General features: G+C 33.6%; 1 protein-coding gene across 1 annotated transcript in view; it reads left to right on the top strand.

The window, feature by feature from the left end:
* Nucleotides 1-19,216, top strand: part of LOC108692511 (phospholipase A1 member A-like) — a gene marked incomplete at its 5' end in the record, with an annotated part of 59,588 nt that overhangs the window by 1,102 nt on the left and 39,270 nt on the right. The window lies entirely within an intron of this gene.

The following is a 19,216-nucleotide window of genomic DNA, read 5'->3' as shown; positions in this document are numbered from 1 at the left end:
TATATATATATATAATTACATATAATTTTACATAACTATATATGAAAATTTTTTCCCGAGATTTTGGTAATTGTAAGTTTTAATATTGTTACGTCCATACCAATAAGAATATAAAAAAATAATGATCGAAATGGCGTCATATGTGCGTGCGGGGTCGCGAAAGTAGAGGAAGGTAGAGATTGGAAAATATTTTCTTAGGAAGGTACGATCCAAGGCGCGTCTCGGAACGAGCAGCAAACAAAAAGATATCAGCCCATATTCAAATTCTCAACTAGCGGACTCAAATTGACAGATTTTTAAAGAGAGAAATAATTTATTAGTTCATTTGGCAAAAGAAAAATAGAAAATTGAAGAAAATTATTATTATTGATAATTTATACTTAACCAAGTAATTGAAATTATTAATGAACTTGTATTTAATGAATAACAAGATTTAAGAAAAGTTTTGAGAGATATTGTTATTTATTTAATTTATTAGTTATTTTATGTAACGAAAGAAAAATACTAAAGACGAATTGAATCAATATTAATAATTAATAAGCAGCGTGATTTAAAAAGAATTTCAGAGATTCGAACAGATTCATCATTTCATATCTGAAGGTAGAGGAAGTTGTAGAAAGAAAATTACGCATCGAATAGTATTCCTCAATTCTTTATTTACACTTATTTGGTAGCCGATTGATAGACGGAAGAGTTTCCAATTATTTACACGTATATCAGATGCAACGCAAGATAGTTGCAAGTTGGCGCGATTACTCGATATCTGTCGCAAATGGCGCGGCGGGAAGGGTAGCCTTCGAGAAGAGGCGTAGGGATCGCTCTTAGCAGTGCACTGTATAGTCCAATAGAATTAGACTGAAAAATTCCCAGTTTGGAAAAAAATTGTAAACCAGCATTTCTCTGCACGAAAATCTTCGGAAAGCCATTAGAAAAGAAATGAATATGTTTGAGACTTGAGACTTAGAAATATGCAAAAAAATCAAATAGTTGCACATGTTTTTTGCTTATATAATGAAAGATATTTAAGATTGTATGAAAAAAAGTTTAGTATGAAAATTGATTTTTGGCAGGGCACACAAGACGAGCTCAATTGTAACAATCTTTCTTCAGGCCAGACGTAGCGCTGTGCTACGAGCTTGTCTTTATATCTGGAATGAGTCAAATTGTGGACCAAATCGAAAGCCGAAAAGGCTTCGTTAGGAACGGTCGCGGCATCTCCGTTGCTACATTACAAAAGACTTGTACTCCCACTCTAGGGATCGTCAATTTTCCCAGCTTGAAACCAGACTACCGTTGCAAATAGCTCTCGAGTTATCATCCCTCTATGACTCCGCTAGTGCAGCGTAGTTTAAAGGTGACCTTAACTCCTCTTTCCTTAACAGTGTCCGCCACGACATTATCTGCACTCACTACATGCCGAACATCAATAGTAAACTGGCCAATAAAATCGAGATGAAACTGGCATGGCGTGCTTTTCTCGAAATGGCTTCTGCCAAATGCAAAAACCAGCGGCTTGTGATTCGACTGCGAATGTCCATGTCTTCAGCATATGCTGAAAATTTTTAATAGAAAGATAAATAGCTAGAAACCTCCCTATCGAATGTGCTGTATTTAGTTTTGGTTGGGCTTAGTTTCTTCGAGAAGAACGCTAAGAGTTCCCAGCCTCATTGTCGCCACGCTGCTGTAACGTTGCGCCGATGCTGTGTTCGGACGCGTCGGTAAAGAGTGCGAGTTCGGCGTGAATTTTTGGATGTGCGAGAAGCAGCTTACATTAAGTTCTTTTTCGATCGCCTGCTCGGCCTGAGGCGTCCACGACACTGGCGTCCTTCCTTTACTGTTTCCGTGTAAGAAGTCGCACGGTTAAGCGACGCCAATGTTTCTGCGGCTCTCGGCAAGAAGCGCTTATAAAAATTAATCATGTCAAGATACCTCCTTAAATCCTTCGCTGTCTCCGGTCTTCTATCTATAATTGCATATTGTCTGGATTCGCTGCCAACAGATTTCTCCGTTTACAAGGTAATTTGATCTCCAGCTAGCCAAATATGCATTTCGCGAGATTAATAATCATCCCTTTTATAGCCTCTCGAAAACTTTTTGTAGATGCTCCCGGTGCTCTTCTACTGACGCTGAACGAGGATATCGTCAATGTACGCGTAACAGAAGTCAAAATCACGCAGAACCTCGTCGATGAAACGAAACCGTTGGAACGTCTATATCGCATTCCTTAATCCGAAAGACATCGAAATTCATACATGCCGAATGGTAATAGCCATTGGAATGTCCTCTGCTACAGGAATCTAGCGGTACGCTCGAACGAGATCGAGGGTTGTAAAGATCATCTTTCCCTGCAATACTTGCGCAAAATCTTCGACGTGTTGTACGGGGTAATGATCTGAGACAGTACGTGCATTCAATGTCCCAGCAAGGTTGCCATTCCTCGCTTCTCTTCACTAATATGACACTAAATGTAAAGGCGACAACCAACATCCTTTAGAGAGCCGTGCGATTCCATCATCTTTCGAAATTCGCACTTCGCGGCCGCTAGATGATCCGGTGCGAGTCTACGCAGCTTGCACACCAGTGATTCCGGTTGTCTCGATGTCGCGTCTTATACCGCACCGCACTCGGTCCTTAGGTTTTGTAATTTCCGAGTATTGCAGCAATACATGGTACGGCGTCGCGTCCGCGACTATCTTGATACTTGGTGTATCGTACGCAGCGCCTGGGAGAAGATAAATTTGTTATTTGATCGACAAGGCGAAAGTTCTGCAAATCTACGAGATTTACGAGATCTACGAGAAGACCATAATGAGATAAGAAATCGACATCAATAATTGGTTTCGATACATCCGTTATCACAAATCATCAGCAATTGCTGACGCGTCGCAATCGAAGTTTAAGTTTAGGTTTAAGTTAAAGTTATTGTCTCGGTGCCGTATGTATTTATTGTCGAGCTGCTTCCAAGAACTCGTAGGTCGACCTCTAATAGCCCACAGACCATCTTCCGTGAGTACACACAGAGATTCGCGCCCGTGTCTATTAAAAATAAAAACTTTCATCGCTCTGTTAATGGCACTCCATTACGAAAAAATGGCGCGTCACCTGGTCCGAATCGCTCGTTGCCATCAACGATTAGCCAATGCATTTTGTTGCGCTGAGCAGAGCGGCTTGCATCGAACCAATTGGGCATCCGGCTCAAAACGTCAGTAATATCAACAAAGCCTATTTGCTGGCCACATGAACGCGCCCGACATCGATCACTGTCGCGGTTTCGACGAGATCGATTTCCGCCGATCGCCTCAATTGATTTTCAAAGAGCCGTCAACTGCTCCGCCATCTCCTGCATAGTCAATTACAACTGTGCCAATCTCACTTCTAACTTCACTTCGACTGAAGCTGCGTCGCTTGCGCCTTGCAATGCGTGAGCCCGTATAGCCTCAGCAATTTGAAAAGCTTGCGCCCAGATGGCCTCTACGATCGCATTTATAGTACGATGTCCGTGAGTTGATTGACTGAATCCACCATTACACGTACGAGTAACCAAATGTGAATGTGTGCCGGCAGCCGACCTATTTCATATAAGCCTTACCTATTTTATATAGGTAGGCTTGGAAGGAGCCACATCAACCTGCTCTTCCTGGTCCTATAGATCAACTATCCCCGTCTTTACGGTCGCTCCTGGTGCGCTCAGTAGGAGCCCTCGTAGTGCTCCCGCCATTTCGCCATGGCCCTCCTGCTCTTCCTGGCACAGGAGAGCCTTCAATCTCGGCTTTATGGCCTCGTCCTTCTATATCAGCTCGCGCTTTCAGATAGAAGCGCCTATGCCTGTCGGCTATTATACCGAATCACCGCCTCATGCGACACCGTTCGATATGCATGTGCGATTTTAAGTGCGAAGTGGCGTTTTAGCTTCGCGACATCCTGCACGATTATTCTGTCTTGGACCATAGTCTGAGTCCATTTGGAGGCCCCGTACGTGATCATGGAGGCAGCCGATGTTGACCATTAGTCTGGCCAACGCCGCAGCCAATAACATCCGAATAACATCCGAGCGTTATGCGCTCGGGAGAAGTAGGCGGAAATGGTCACGGAAAGTCCACTGCAAGTCCAAGGTAAGTTCTGGATACTTCATGATGGATCCTACCGGGACCGTCGCCCCCCTCCCCATACCCCCGAAGGACCATACCTCTCGGGACATCCTTTTCCATAAAGACAATGACAATGACATTTAGACCGAGACTCTAAGTTCCCGGCCTCTGATCGCTCTTACGATGCACGTCGCACCTAACTCAGCCCTAACGAATGCCTCACCCAGAGGTGCTCCGCTTACCACCAGTAATATATGCAGGGTTGGGTAAATTAATTTTTCTTTTAACTTAACTTAAGTTAAGTTAAAATTAACAACTTTGAAAATTTAATTTAGTTAAGATACAAGTTAATTTATAATGAAATTAATTAATTAAAAGTTAATAAAAAAAATAATTGAAAAATTAAAAATTAAATTTTTATATTTTTTTATTTCATGATTCCAGAGTTTCAGTCTTACAAATAACGGAAATGATAAATATTCATTTAGAAAATACTCTATATTTTATTTACATGTTTTGTTCATATATTTATATTGTTTAGACTGTATTATGTACTGTTTGAATATTTTGTTCACATATACTTATTAAATTTAACTAATAAAGCTATTTTGAAATTTTCGTTTCGGTCATTTTTCGCAAGTTATTAAAAATGAGTCCTCCTGCACTGAATAGTTGATCAATGAACCGAAAATGATATTGATATATTGATATATTGATTGTCATATTTTAATAATGAAAAATAATAGATTTCAACCTATCAGAAATTAGATCAAAATACACGGTTTCTGACAGATTGAAATCTGAGGGTCGATTGTGTAATTTGAAATGAGATGAAAATTAAACAAAAGTGAGCAAATTCACTAGAATATTTATAATTTCATTGGTCAACACCTATTAAATTTGCTCACTTTTGCAATTTTCCTCATATTAACTCTTATATTACTACCCAAAATTATTTACACTGATTACTACTCGGATCTAAAATGCTATTCATCCCGGCCTGGGACTTTCTAGAGTATTTAATTCAATAAAAAAAAACAGTTGTCTCTTTTTTCTATTTGCCCCCTATGTTCTTTTTCTTCTGCCCCTTTTCTTGGCGATCATTCGGCATAGAATACTCGCTTTGTTCTGTTCTGCTACGTTCTATGCAAGTAGCGGAGTGAACAAGTATCGTGCAATGTTTATAATTTGAAGATGAATAGTTTTGTGTGTATAGAAGAAAAATTTTTTGTTAAATATGGAAGAATTGTCTAGATCAGAATTTGAAGGATAATTGAATTATTCTTAAAAAATATACTCTCTAAAAGTGAATTAGTATCACTGACTTTAATGCTACACTTATACTAATGTAGATCATTAATGAATATTTATTGTTTTTCAGTAATAATACACTGATTCACTTTTAGAGGTTATAATTTTGAGGTTGGATTATAATTTCTCAAAATGAATCAATGTATTATTATTGAAAAACAGTAAATATTCGCTAATCGCTATCACATCCTTAAAAAATCCGATAAAAAATGATAGAAATTTATAGAAATCTAATAGAAATCCTATATAATTTTTATCAGGATCTATCTATCGGACATTAAAATCACGACAGATAAATTTTATATAAATTTCTATCGTTTTATATCTTATATTAAATAAACAATAGAATACATATCGGGAATTACAAGCTTTTCTATATAATCCTATCACTATTAAATCAGATTAATAAGAAATAAATGAAAGGATGTTTATACGAACTTATATAATTATATATTATTAACTTATATAATTATATATAATTATATATTATGTTTGTATAAGATAATGTCATAGAAAAATTATTATATCCTATCGTTGGCAATATAATGTGACATTCTTCAGATCATTAAACAATTATTTCGTGCAGATTTCAGCATACGTAATAAAACTGTAAAGTTTTATGATTTTGTATGTTATCTTATTTAAACGATAAAAATGATTAACTGCATACACAAACTTCTCTGTCACATTATCTGATTTAATACAAAATAAGCGACAGAATGATATACGAATCTATACAATTTAATCCGAAACAATTTGTCCCCTATATGTTTAAATAAGGTAGATGTTATAGAAAAATTATCCTATTGTTGTTATATGATTAAGTATTCATTTAGGTCGTTAATAATTAATTATATTTAATAATCTATAAACGTTATATTATATTGCCAAGGGTAAAATATAGTAATTTTTTCATAATATCTATCTTATTGTAACATATAGAGATATTTTTGAATTAAATTATATAGTTTCTTATAAACATTACATCGTTTTTATTACACAGCTTAAATATTGTTTTTAATCGTAATTTCAGATTACTCACCTGTTTGATAAATTTGTTTATCATTTTCGTTATATAGTTCAGATATCGTTTTGAATTTATTTCTATCTGGTCATCTTTTATTAAAATTAATAACATGCTATCGTGTTTTTGAATCATATATTTCAGATTACTCGTCTAAAGTACGCAGCGTATTTCCATATCGTTTTTATATCGTACAATTTAAATGTCGATTTTAATCAATTATTTTAGTCGTGTTTTATTAATTGGTAATATTTTATCATATCCTCTCTCTTAATGATCAATTTCAATTACGATTAAATTTTAGATTCTACAATTTACGAACTGAAAATACGAAAGAATATTATTATTAAGAATATTATTATTTTGATAAAAATTGATTAAAAATGATATCTGAGCTGACAAAAATGATTCAGAAGTATAGAAAATCTATCAAATATTTTAGATAACAATCTGAAATTTATAATTCAGTAAGTACGATAATATTAATAACGAAAAGTACGATATTATTAATTATTAATTTTCATAAAACGTAACAAGATAGAAATTATTTAAAAACGATAAAAAGCTATTTGATAAAAATGATAGAGAATTATAGAAAATCTATCAGATATTTCAAATAAGTAATCTGAAGTTTACGAACCAAAAATACGATTCAGATAGAGTTTTTTCTTATCTGATTCTATCGAACTTTTTAAGCAAGGCAGCTATAAGTATTGCACTGAAGTCAGTGATAATACATTGATTCACTTTTAGAGAGTAGGTTTTTTATTATTAACCTTCCAGAAACAATTTAAAAAAATCATTTTTACAGATTGAATGCTGCTGAAAAAGAAGTCTACCTATTGTAAAAATAAAATTTGGACGAAGATGATTTGGGAGAAAACGATCTATCATATTCTGACAGTGAAAATGAAGATTGCCAGAATTACCAACGAATAACGGATATTCGAATAATGAAGTTGAAAATGATGAAGTAATGGACGTTGAAGATGAAGTAGAAGAGGACGTTCATAAAAAAAGATGATGAAGAAGAAGATGACGAAGAGAACAATGAAAATTAGCTATCTATTTCTTCAGATCACTATCAGGCTAAAGATGGAATTCAGTGGAGTAAAACTCCACCATTGATTTATCAAGCGCCAGCACACAATATTGTTAGACAGCGAAATGATGCGCACAGATCAACATTTTATCCATTTGCAATACTTTCAAATGTTTTTTAAGTTTTGAAATAGCTGATATAATAGTTCATTATATCAATAAAAAAGCAACAGCTGTTTATCAAAATTTCAATGAAAAAAATCCTATAAAAACTCAAATGGAAAGATTTAATTGTTTCGGAATTTTATGCATTTATCAGTATTTTGATTACATGCGATCTCAATAATTCAGATCATGTTTTTGAATTGTTGAATGTGAAAGAATACCTCGTCCATCCACTATATCATGCAATAATTTAGCTGAATAGATTTTGCTGAAAATATTTTGAATTAATTTCTCCGTTTCGATGATGCCAATACACGACGACAACGTTCAGAAAATAATAAAGCTGCACCAATTAGTGAAATTTGGGCGATGCTCAACGCAAATCTTATGAATTTCTACAGACTTACAGAAAATCTATGATGAACAATTATATCCATACAGAGGGAGAACTCATTTCACTCAATATATTCCAACTAAACCTGTAATACGGAATAAGTCTGGTAGATTTGATGCAGAAAGTTCTTATCCATTGTATCATTTATACTGGTAAATCAGCAATTGATCGCGAAGTAAATCAAGAAGAACGGATTGTCAAAGAATTAGCTGCTTCTTTCAAAAATTCAGGATAATGTAACGATGGATAATTTTTTCATATCTCTTCCTATAGTAAAACATCTATTATCTTGGAACCTTACAGTCGTTGAGACACTGAAACATAACAAAACATATATTCCAGAAGAAATGAAAAAAAATAAATCTCGAGAAATCTATTCTTCATTATTCGCCTACCATGAAAAGTTTTTATGTGTTTTTTTATGTACCTAAAAAGAACAAAGCTATCATATTATTATCTTCTGTGCATCATGATAATGTTATATCTGGAGCTTAAAAAAACCTGAAATAATTTTTATAATAGGACGAAATCTGTCGATGTCATGGATAAAAATCTATAAATACAGCATTAGAAGGCAGACAAATACTATAATGATAGATAGCATATTTTTTTGTAATATTGTTACGTCCATACTCCGTATCGCATGCTGCGTTATACCGACACCTGTGGTGTCAAGTTGCCCAAACGATGCGTCGTTGTTGATAGTCCGCGACAGGATCTATGGAGAGCAGTCGTTCGTTCGTACGTGTTTTTTCCGCCGAGATATTTCATATTACATATTATGGTGTTCCTTGATTGCTCGTGCTGTATTCTCTTACTAATAAATTCCTTGTCATTTCCTACTTATCCTTAAGTCCTTTCTTTCCCCCGTGGCTCACAAAGCGTGTGTGTGATCGTTGCGAGGCGGGCGCAATAATATTATCGATATTGCAGCTACATATACGATATATTTTGAGCACAACAACATGTTCAAATTTAAAACCGTCGACGAGTTTTCCTAAGACAATTGGGAGAAGAATTGTCAGAAGAATCTTTCAGTAATTGAAAATCGAACCATAACAAGTTACACACAACAAGTCCGAAATCGTCAAGATTGCTACAGAAAGTATGTTAAATACGAGGGCAAGTCAATAAATTTTTAGAAAAACATAGAAAAACACATTTTTTTTTATCGATTCATTTTTATTTCTCAACATAGTTTCTTTTCAAAGTTCGATAAACTTAATCTTAATGATTCTCTAACTTTTTCAAACCGTTCAAATAATATGATTTGTCCAACTCTTCAAAATAAACTTCTGTTTCGGCGACGAGCTGCTCTCTAATGGTGAATCTCTTTCCTCCGAACCATTTCTTCAAGTTTGGAAACAAGAAATAGTTCGCAGGAGACGAATATACTGAAAGCAATTCGTAGCGGAATTCGTTGAATTTGGTCATTGGGGACGTTCTTTAAAATGTTGTTAAAACACTCTAATAAGGCTGCAAGTAATCGCCACTAATCGTTTGCTCGAAAGGTAAAGGATATGAATTATACAGCATGCATTCCAAAAAACTGTAGTTATCATCTTTCTGGCCGACTTTACGGTTTTCACCTTCTTCGGAATTAGTTCACCTGGTGAAGTCCATTGTTTTAACTGTTCCTTCGTCTCAGGTGTGAAGTAATGGATCCATGTTTCATCCACAATAATGTGAATCGATGCAGAAATTCATCTGGATTACGTAGAAACATCTCTAAACATTATTTTGAAATCGTAATACGATTGTGCTTCACAGTGCTTCACATGGTTCACAGTGAGTAAACGCGGCACCCATCTTGCCGATAGCTTTTTAATATCCAATTGTTCATGCAAAATTGAAATCACTGGGTCATGTGATATACCTGTAACTTCAACAAGCTTGTGCACTTTCACTTGTCGATCAAAGTCGATCAGTCAAAATCGTGGACTTTATCGATGATTTCTGGCGTAGCAGCCTCAATTGGACGTCTCGAATGAGGTGCATCACATATGGATGTACGGATACCATATTTAAATTCATTCATCCAATTGTATACAGTCGCAAACGCTAGTGCAGATGTGATCTGAATGCTTATCCAACTCAACTTTGAATTCTTTCGGCGTTAAATCTTTCATATGTAGATGTTTGATCACTGATGTTTGATTAACGAAACTCGTTTTTTTTTCATTTTGCAAAATATACAAAGATTGTTCGCTTTAATCGCCTACAGAAATGAAACCACGCGATGAATTCCACTCAAAATTTGACAGTAATCAGCTGAGAGATACTATTTTTTTATTTGTTAAAAAGTAATGTGACATGACGCTGCGAGTGCCTTCTGACAGATTTTCTAAAAACTTATTGACTTGCCCTCGTAAATCAATCGTAGACCAACGTTGCTTCCACTTCAAATACCATCAGCAAATACATTATCTCAACGAGACTCGACTGGAAGGAAAATTGTCTTAAGATCCTGTTATATATGCTATGCCGCACATAAGCGCCGGAGAAAAAGCCGAAAATCCTGCTTTCAGCGCGAAAACATTGTGTGTGACGAGCACTCCGTAGATCTTACATTCTGCAAAAACTATTTATTACCTATGAGAATAAATGAAGAATAAAAATTAATTAAATATATATTTTTTACTATGCATTAAATATTTATCCTTAATAAAATGTACTTCTAATAAATTAACAGTCTACTAATTTATAATTTACATACTCTAATGTTTTCTATTGAAAATATATGTGGATATCCGGATACCCTGGGTAATAACCAGAAAAGTATTTGAGTTTGAACGCGTATAATAATTATTTTTTTGAAGGTAAAAGAAATTTTTTAAATCTTTTCAAAATCGTTCAAATAATGGAGATCTGGACGGATAAAATGATTTTTTTAATTTACAGAAAATTATTTCATTATGCAAAGTGCCAAGTGGGCACCCGGGTAGTAACATAAGGGTTAATCTATCGTTATTGCCGCTCAGACTATGTCTGAGACATAACCTCAAAAAATTAATAGTTACAGATAAAATGTAACTAAATAAAGTTAAAAAGTTAAGAGCCTAAATTGTAACTAAGTTAAGTTAAAATTAATTAACTTTTTAACTTAACTTTTATATTTTTAACTTAGCACTATCCAATCCTGCATATACGCAATGTTTTTTCTACTAATCAAGACTCTGATGATTCTGGTCAAAATAACATTATGATTGATATACTTGCTGTAAGTTCGTCGCGAGAAACAATGAGACGCACAACACAAGGACGATCCAAAAAGAAACAAGAAGAAATCTAGCTCTAGTATGACTTACAGTTTTAAATCAATTATCTATCTTTTTTATTGAATCTGAGGAATTTCATGTATTATTTATCCTTCATACAAGGTGATTATGTTGGAGAGAAAGAGAGAGGTTATCCTATTTTTTATATAAAAGAATTTTATTAAGTTAAGCAAAAAAATACTCCATACAGCACAAAAAAAACAGAGTTTGCAGTAACATTGCACATTACAACGCAATTTTGTAGTATTTATTCGCTTTGTTAAAATATAGATATGCAACATAAAACATTTCTCTCAAAACGAACTCTCAAATTTGACATTTCTAACATGATATAATATTATAATTCTGATTATACCGCAACTGATGAGTTATACATTTTTTTCGTGTTACTTTTGTTTTTAAGGATGTTTTATACATATTTTCAAAACAATAAAATTATAGATTATTCTAAATCATATTTAAAAATAATACGATAAATTTGATGACGGTTTACTATCTAGGTCACATTATTTTAATAAATAGTATTAGGTGTACAACTTTGCTTCCACCGTTTTTTTCCGAAATTCGAGGCTTTATTGTAAAAAACTGGTTATACATTTATGATTCAAAGTATTGTCCATCGCTGATCACTACTTTCTCCCATCTTTCGAGTAGCGTACGAATCCTGCGTCGAAAAAACTGATCATCTTTTGAGGCTATCCACGAATCGATCCAATTTTTTATTTCTTCATAAGACTGGAAGTGCTGGTCAGCCAGGCCGTGTGCCATTGATTGAAACAAGTGATAGTCAGAGGGAGCAACGTCTGGAGAATACGGCGGGTGGGGTAGGACTTCCCATTTCAATGTTTCCAAGTATGTCTTGACCACTTTCGCAACATAGGGTCGAGCATTGTCATGCAAAATCACTTTATCGTGTCTCTCGTTGTATTGCGGCCGTTTGTCTTTCAATGTTCGGCTCAAACGCATCAATTGCGTTCGATACCGATCGCCTATGATTGTTTCAGTCGGTTTTAACAGTTCATAATACACTACGCCGAATTGGTCCCATCAAATACAAAGCATGACCTTGGACGTCAAAATCACCGTTCTTGAAGCGTTGAAACCACTCACGACACGTTCTTTCACTAATAGCGGCCTCACCATAAGTATTTGAGAGCATTCGATGAGCCTCAGCCGCAGATTTCTTCATATTGAAGCAAAAAATTAAAACCTCCCGCAAATGACGAGAATTTGGCTCGTAAACTGACATTTTCAATCGAGAATAACTTTATGATGCAGACACAAATCGACTAATGTTTCTATGGGGTTATGTTGACAGATGCCCAAGTTTATTGTATGACGTCTATGATCTATTTATTTCGACCATCACATACCGCTAAAGCCATCTATAGGATAACGGCGGAAGCAAAGTTGTACTTTTTTTAATTTGTGTTCTAATAAAAATATATGGAAATATATTATAAAATAAATGATAAAAATCTTAATTTTTTAATATAAATACATCATGTTCAAGATTATTTACATAAAGTTACATGAACTTATTAGTTATTCAGTAAATAAACAAAATATTTATTTGTTTTATATCTTTGCAATTAGTAAATTGCAATGGAACTTTGCATAAATTATTTTGAATATTTAATATACCTATAAAAAAAATTTTAATAATTTTAATAATTTTAATAATTATCAGATAATTTATTATTTTGTTATTTATATACAGTGTCTGGAAATAATCATCAAATATATCATGGGCAGGTAGAGCGGACTAAACTGAGTTGAAAAGTCATTTTGTTTTCCCAATAGTTAATGAGATATTAATCCTTAAAGATAGCCGAATACGCGTGTTTGTTCGGCCTACTGCGTAGTGTATATCGCCATCACAATGGCTTGCCGTGCGAGGAGTTAGGGATTGGCTGGCAAGTGCTCCGCGCTGCGCACACCGCCACGAGCCTCCATGGTACGGCGCGCTTGTCAGGCTATTCCCGCTCCTGACTGTCCGTGCGCCAAGCGATCGATAGGCGTATACATTTCGCAGAAGTAGGCCGGGCGGGTGCGCGTATTCGGCTATCTTTAAGGATTAATCTTGTTAACTATTGGAGAAACTTACAAAATGATAGAGGACTTTCCAACTCAGTTTAGTCTCTATCTGTCCATGAAATATTTGACGATTATTTTCAGACATCCTGTATATCCAACCATTGTGCTTCTCCTCTTCTCAAATCCTTACGAAAAGACTATATCTACTTCATGATGTGAAAGAAAAGATTAAATATCTAAGGTGTCTGTCATTTTTTATTTCTGACTTCTGGAATTCAAGAACTCAGGATGCATATATAACAATTTTTAACTGATAATTGGGAAATTAAATCTTACATCCCAATCACAGAAGAAGTCGAAGAATGCCATACCTTAATATAACCGCTAGGATATTGAAAATACTTTATGAATGTGAAATTGATGGAGAACAACAATCGTTATGCATAAATGTCATAAATGTCATAAATGTGATAAACATTCCACCGACAATAAATGAGAGGATAATGTGTGCAGCTTGCAATATCAAAAGGATCAGAAGTCAAAGAAATTGATACCAATGAAAGGCAAAAAAGATGATTGGACATTTTCGTTATTCAAAAATTGCATGGGAAGCGTTAAAATCAAATCAAGAGAATCTCTAGATATGTTTAAATGAGTATAAAGCGTTCTCACAGCGTTGGAACTCCACATTTGATATGCTTAAACGCCGTAAAAAATTGACATCCTGTGGAAAATATTTTCGTTGACAGATCAGTAATCAAAGCAAAAATTGCACAGAATCCAGAAATATCAGAAATTACAAGTATCACTGTTTTATTTTCGATATGTTGATGATATTCATTTTTACATTTCCATCTGATATGATCAATAGTACATTGAGCATTTTCAATTCTTTACATACAAGATTACAGTTTACTATGGAGATTGATGTTAACGAATATTTTCTTGATACAACAATTATGATTGATAATCAGAGGATCATTTTTTTATACTTTTTTATATTTTTTTATATATCACAAAGCAACATTTTTTGGCAGGTTCCTCAATTTACATTTGAATCACTTTCTCTATCATAAAAGAGACACAATCATTAGTTTTTTAGACAAAATATTCTGTTACCCTCGCTTTCAACAAAAAAATTTGATCGACGCAATTCACATTTTTCTTGAAAATAGTTATCCTCTCTCCTTTATTTTTTTTTGCAATAAAAAAAAGATTAAAATTTTATACACTAAAAATACTACACATAATTTACAAATTAAAGAAAAATATTTGACAATTCCCTATGTACATTCTATCTCAGAAAGTTTTCTACCTATCTCTAACATGTAAAGTTAGCTTTTTCCATCATGAACACTTTAAAAAATTTTATTAAGAGAGATAATGATAAATTAGAATTGCTTTCGAATCAAAATGTTGTATATAAGATCTTATGTGATTGTGACGCTAGCTACGTTGATCAAACAAAAAGAAAACTAAGTTTAAGTAGTAGAGTACGTGAACACCAATAAAATTGAACATCAATAAAAAAATAGGTTTCTCATCTGTTATATCCGACCGTATTGCGTTAATTTTATTCATAATTTCGGATATAATGATGTGAAAATTTTAGATAGTGAGTCTTCTTATAACAAAAAAAAAATTGATATCTGAAATGGATTCATATAAAAAGATAGAGACAAGATTTAAACAAACAAAATTGATATTGAATCATTGCTAGAATCCTATTCACAAATTGTATAACCCCTTTTTCCCTCATAATTATCTTTTTTTCTCTGTATACATTTCCCCTACTATGTTCCTCTATCTATACCCCTCCTTTTAAATCTCACTTCCCACTATTTTCTAACTTAATTTTATCTTTCTTCTCTGAAAGTTATTTTTAAATTTATTTTGTCTAATAGCGTCGAGAAGATAAGAGAAATCGATCTTTCTCTCATCACATTATCTATTGTGCCTTATTCATATTTTAATAATTTTTTTTTTTTAATGAACTCTCTACTACAATTAGAAAGATATTTTTCTTATTTAATTTTTCTTATTTAACTAGTATTTTAATTTAATAGATAAATTAATAGATAATTTAATAGATAAATTATTTTAATTTAATAGATAGATATACATTATACATTTTTAGCTTTCACTTATATTATAGTATTATACTATCTCATCAGATTATATTATTTCTGTCCTTATAATTTTACATTATTATGTTTATATTTGTAATACGTTATATTCCGTTCTGGACACGAATGTATAATTATATACCGTTTTTTTGCTGTACAATTTAACTAATAAGACGAAAATTCTTTTTAATTATATATCAATTAGATATTTTGACATTGCGAAGTGTACCATTTATTATCATTTGTCATCGATCGATTTATGCTAAGTTTTTACTGTTCTGACAAATTCTAATGTATATATTTTATGTTATTTTTCATTTTAACTAACAACAAGATCCACTTTAATTTATTGATAACATCAATTATAATTATACAATGCAAAGTTTAAATTTCTTCGATCGACTTTACCTATGTTACGTTTTTTATTGTTTAGATATATTTTGTACGCATTGATAATGATCCGATCGTGATCGAAACGTTTGTTGTTAGCCGGCATATTATTAAAGTTCATAATAATTTATTAAGACATTTTCTTTTTTACTTATCTACCAATTTGTTTATACGTAAAATTTCTGGTAGTTCTTTTTCTTTTAACTTGTTTTTTAAATTATTGAGCTTTTATATTATTGTGTAATTTTAAATATATAAAGTTTTTCTTTCTCGCTTTCTTGTTTTCTTTATTTCTCGGTCTCACTGTTTTTTTGTCTTTTCTCTCTCTCTCTCTTTCTCTCTTTCCACTCACACACACACACACACACACACACACACACACACACACACACACACATCCCGTATGTGTAAAAAAAGATATTGAGAGAAATCTGAAATCCAATTCAGAATTTTGAATATCTAAACAGTTTAAAATCACAGATTCGGATCCGAAAGATCTGCTTTAATCGGATATTTTCTCGGATTCTATTTCTATCGCGGATCTGTTTCTATTTCGGATAAACGGATAATTGTCCACCCTAAAACTTACATTTCCTCACAAACATTGACCTAGAAACATGATTTTTTTTTAATTTGGGATAGTTTGATGATATATTAACAAAAAACTTGCCAAATGTTTTGCAAAGTAATTGTAACCATGAAATTTTTAATTTCCCGTTTCTCAAATTTTCATTTTGTCGATTTATTACTAAAAAATTACGTTTGAGTGCATATCTGACTAACAAAGTCAAATGAGCTATGTTTCTTTATTTAATGTACTGTAAAAAGTTCAATGAGACACTTAAATGTATAGAATTATTAGTATAAAATTGTTTTTATGAATTTAATTGCAGATGCAGATACGATATATATAAATAAATAATTAATAAGTAATTTGACAAATGTTAGCATAATTGTTGAACATTGTTGTAAAATATACTTTTTGTATAACACTAACTTTCGCAAATTTAAAAGTAAGTTAGTGTAGCGCTATAATTCGTGTTAACCTTCTTGTAGGTGAAGAAAAGAGGAAGAAGCAAAGAGAAGAAATTGAAATTGCGTATTTTGCAAAAATGTCCATGGATTCCAAGCTGCTGAAAAAGCGCGTGGTATTCTCTCAAGGGAGATGGAAAGATTAAAGACAATTTACTGACCTTTGCCGCTTTTATATAGCTTGGCACTCAAGATTCGGGATATACAGAGATCTTATAATTAGAGTTTGGTGAATGTGAATAAAAAATGGCAATAGAAAGAAATAACAGATATTGCTTTCTCATATAAACGCATGCGTAAAAAGTGTTAGAATACGTGACAGGCAATACATGACAACAATATTTGAAAAAACCAATTGAGTTGATCAATTGGCCGAATTGTCTAATTTGTTAAGTTTTTCTTTGTCCGAGATTTCGGAGTGATTTTTGAGCTCTTTGATGCAAGTTTTATTCATCTGTTTGTAATATCTGTTTCTTTTCTTCGCATTCGTTTTTTGACAATGTACGAAACTATCCGAAGAATACCAGTAGACTAAAGTAAAGAACCAATCAGAAGTTTCGCCAAACTTTGATTATAGAATCTCTAGGGAAATAAAGATTTTCTCCGAAAATCGGCTAGCTCACTACCATATATATGAGCATAAAATTTCCTCGATAATTATATGTGTCGCATTAAATTGAAATTCGGCGTACAAGTAGCTCGATTTATATCTATTTAATTAGTCTATGTATCCGCTAAATTATTTTATTAGTTCTTCGTTATAGATTTCGAGTCCTATAGTACAATGACGCGCGCGGCACGAATGATTGGCTCGCGCCGGCAAAAACTTGTAAATAGCGAAAATGAAGACAGCGCATTCCACAAGCGAAAAGAAAACAAAGTAGTTTCGAGTAATTCAGATTAACAGCAAATTTTGTTGAAAATACGAACGGCTGGACGTAACAATTAAAAATAAAAAGATATACCAGGTGTACAAGTATGAAATGACGATTTTTTTCCCAAAAAAAACACGTTAAATTCGGAAGAATGATAAAAAGAGATTTATTCAAAGTACGCTCCATTGCTAGTTACACATTTTTTCCATCTTTCGGGCAATTTGTGGATACCACGCCAGTAAAAATCTTCCCCTTTTGCCGCGAACCATTCATCGAACCATTTTTTCACATCTTCGTGTGAACGAACCAAAGCGCTCATCAAATGCGTGACCCATCGATGCAAACAAATGATAATCGGAAGGAGCTAAGTCTGATGAGTAAGCCACATGGGGTAGAACTTCCCAGCTGAGTGCTTCCAACGTGTTCCGAACTGGTTTTGCCGTATGTGATGGAGCATTGTCATGAAGAAAAATGACCTTGTGTTGCCTCTTTTGGTATTCTGATCGTTTTTTAAGCGAACGGTTCAAATTAATCAATTGTTGTTGATAGCGTTTGGTATTAACCGTTTCGCCAGGCTTCAATAGCTCATAATAGGTCATAGATCACCCTTCTGGTCTCACCAAACACAGAGCATCGTCTTCCTGCCAAAGCGATTCGGTCTTGCGGTCGATGTGGATGGTGCGCCTTGGTTTACTCATGATTTTTTGCGCTTGGGATTTTAAAAAAAAATCCACTTTTCATCCCCAGTAATGATGCAAGAATGACTTTCTTCTGTATCGTTCGAGCAAAATTTCACATGTGTTTTTGCACCTCTCCATCTGTCTCTCGTTCAATTCATGTGGCATTCATCTTTCTGAATCTTTCCCATCTCTCGTAGGCGATTGGAAACAGCTTATTGACTAACGCTCAATTGCTCTGCGAGTTGTTTTTGTATTTGTGAGTTGTATTTGTGAATCATCTTCATCCAATGCTTGCAATTCCACGTCTTCGTACTTTTTAGGCGATTTTCCTTGTCTGCAACATCGAAATCTCCAATTTTGAAACGCTGAAACCATCGTTAACACGTTTTTTGCGATGGAGCATGTTCATCAGAAGCTTCTCCAAGTAATCGGTATGATTCTGCAGCAGTTTTCTTCAAATGAAAAAATTCAAAACAAAAAATTAATGCTGTCCGCGAATGCTCCTTATTTGATACAAATTTCGTCATATTAAACACAGCAATACAATACTATGCAAACGCTTTTCAATCAAATCACTTTGCGCGTTTGACACTTGTTGATACAATAAAATGACGTATAATGTTAAATCTTTGTACTTCACACTGCATTGGTGCCATCTGTCTCAAATCGTCATTTCACTTGTACACCTGGTATTAGTTCCCTGATGCATATATGTACATATATATATATATTAGGATTTGATGCATATATGTATATATATATATATATATATATA

The sequence above is a fragment of the Atta colombica genome, unplaced genomic scaffold, assembly GCF_001594045.1.
Source record: "Atta colombica isolate Treedump-2 unplaced genomic scaffold, Acol1.0 scaffold74, whole genome shotgun sequence".
Lineage (NCBI taxonomy): Eukaryota > Metazoa > Arthropoda > Insecta > Hymenoptera > Formicidae > Atta > Atta colombica.
Note: the sequence above shows the minus strand (reverse complement) of the source record. Positions and strands in the feature narration are given on the sequence as shown.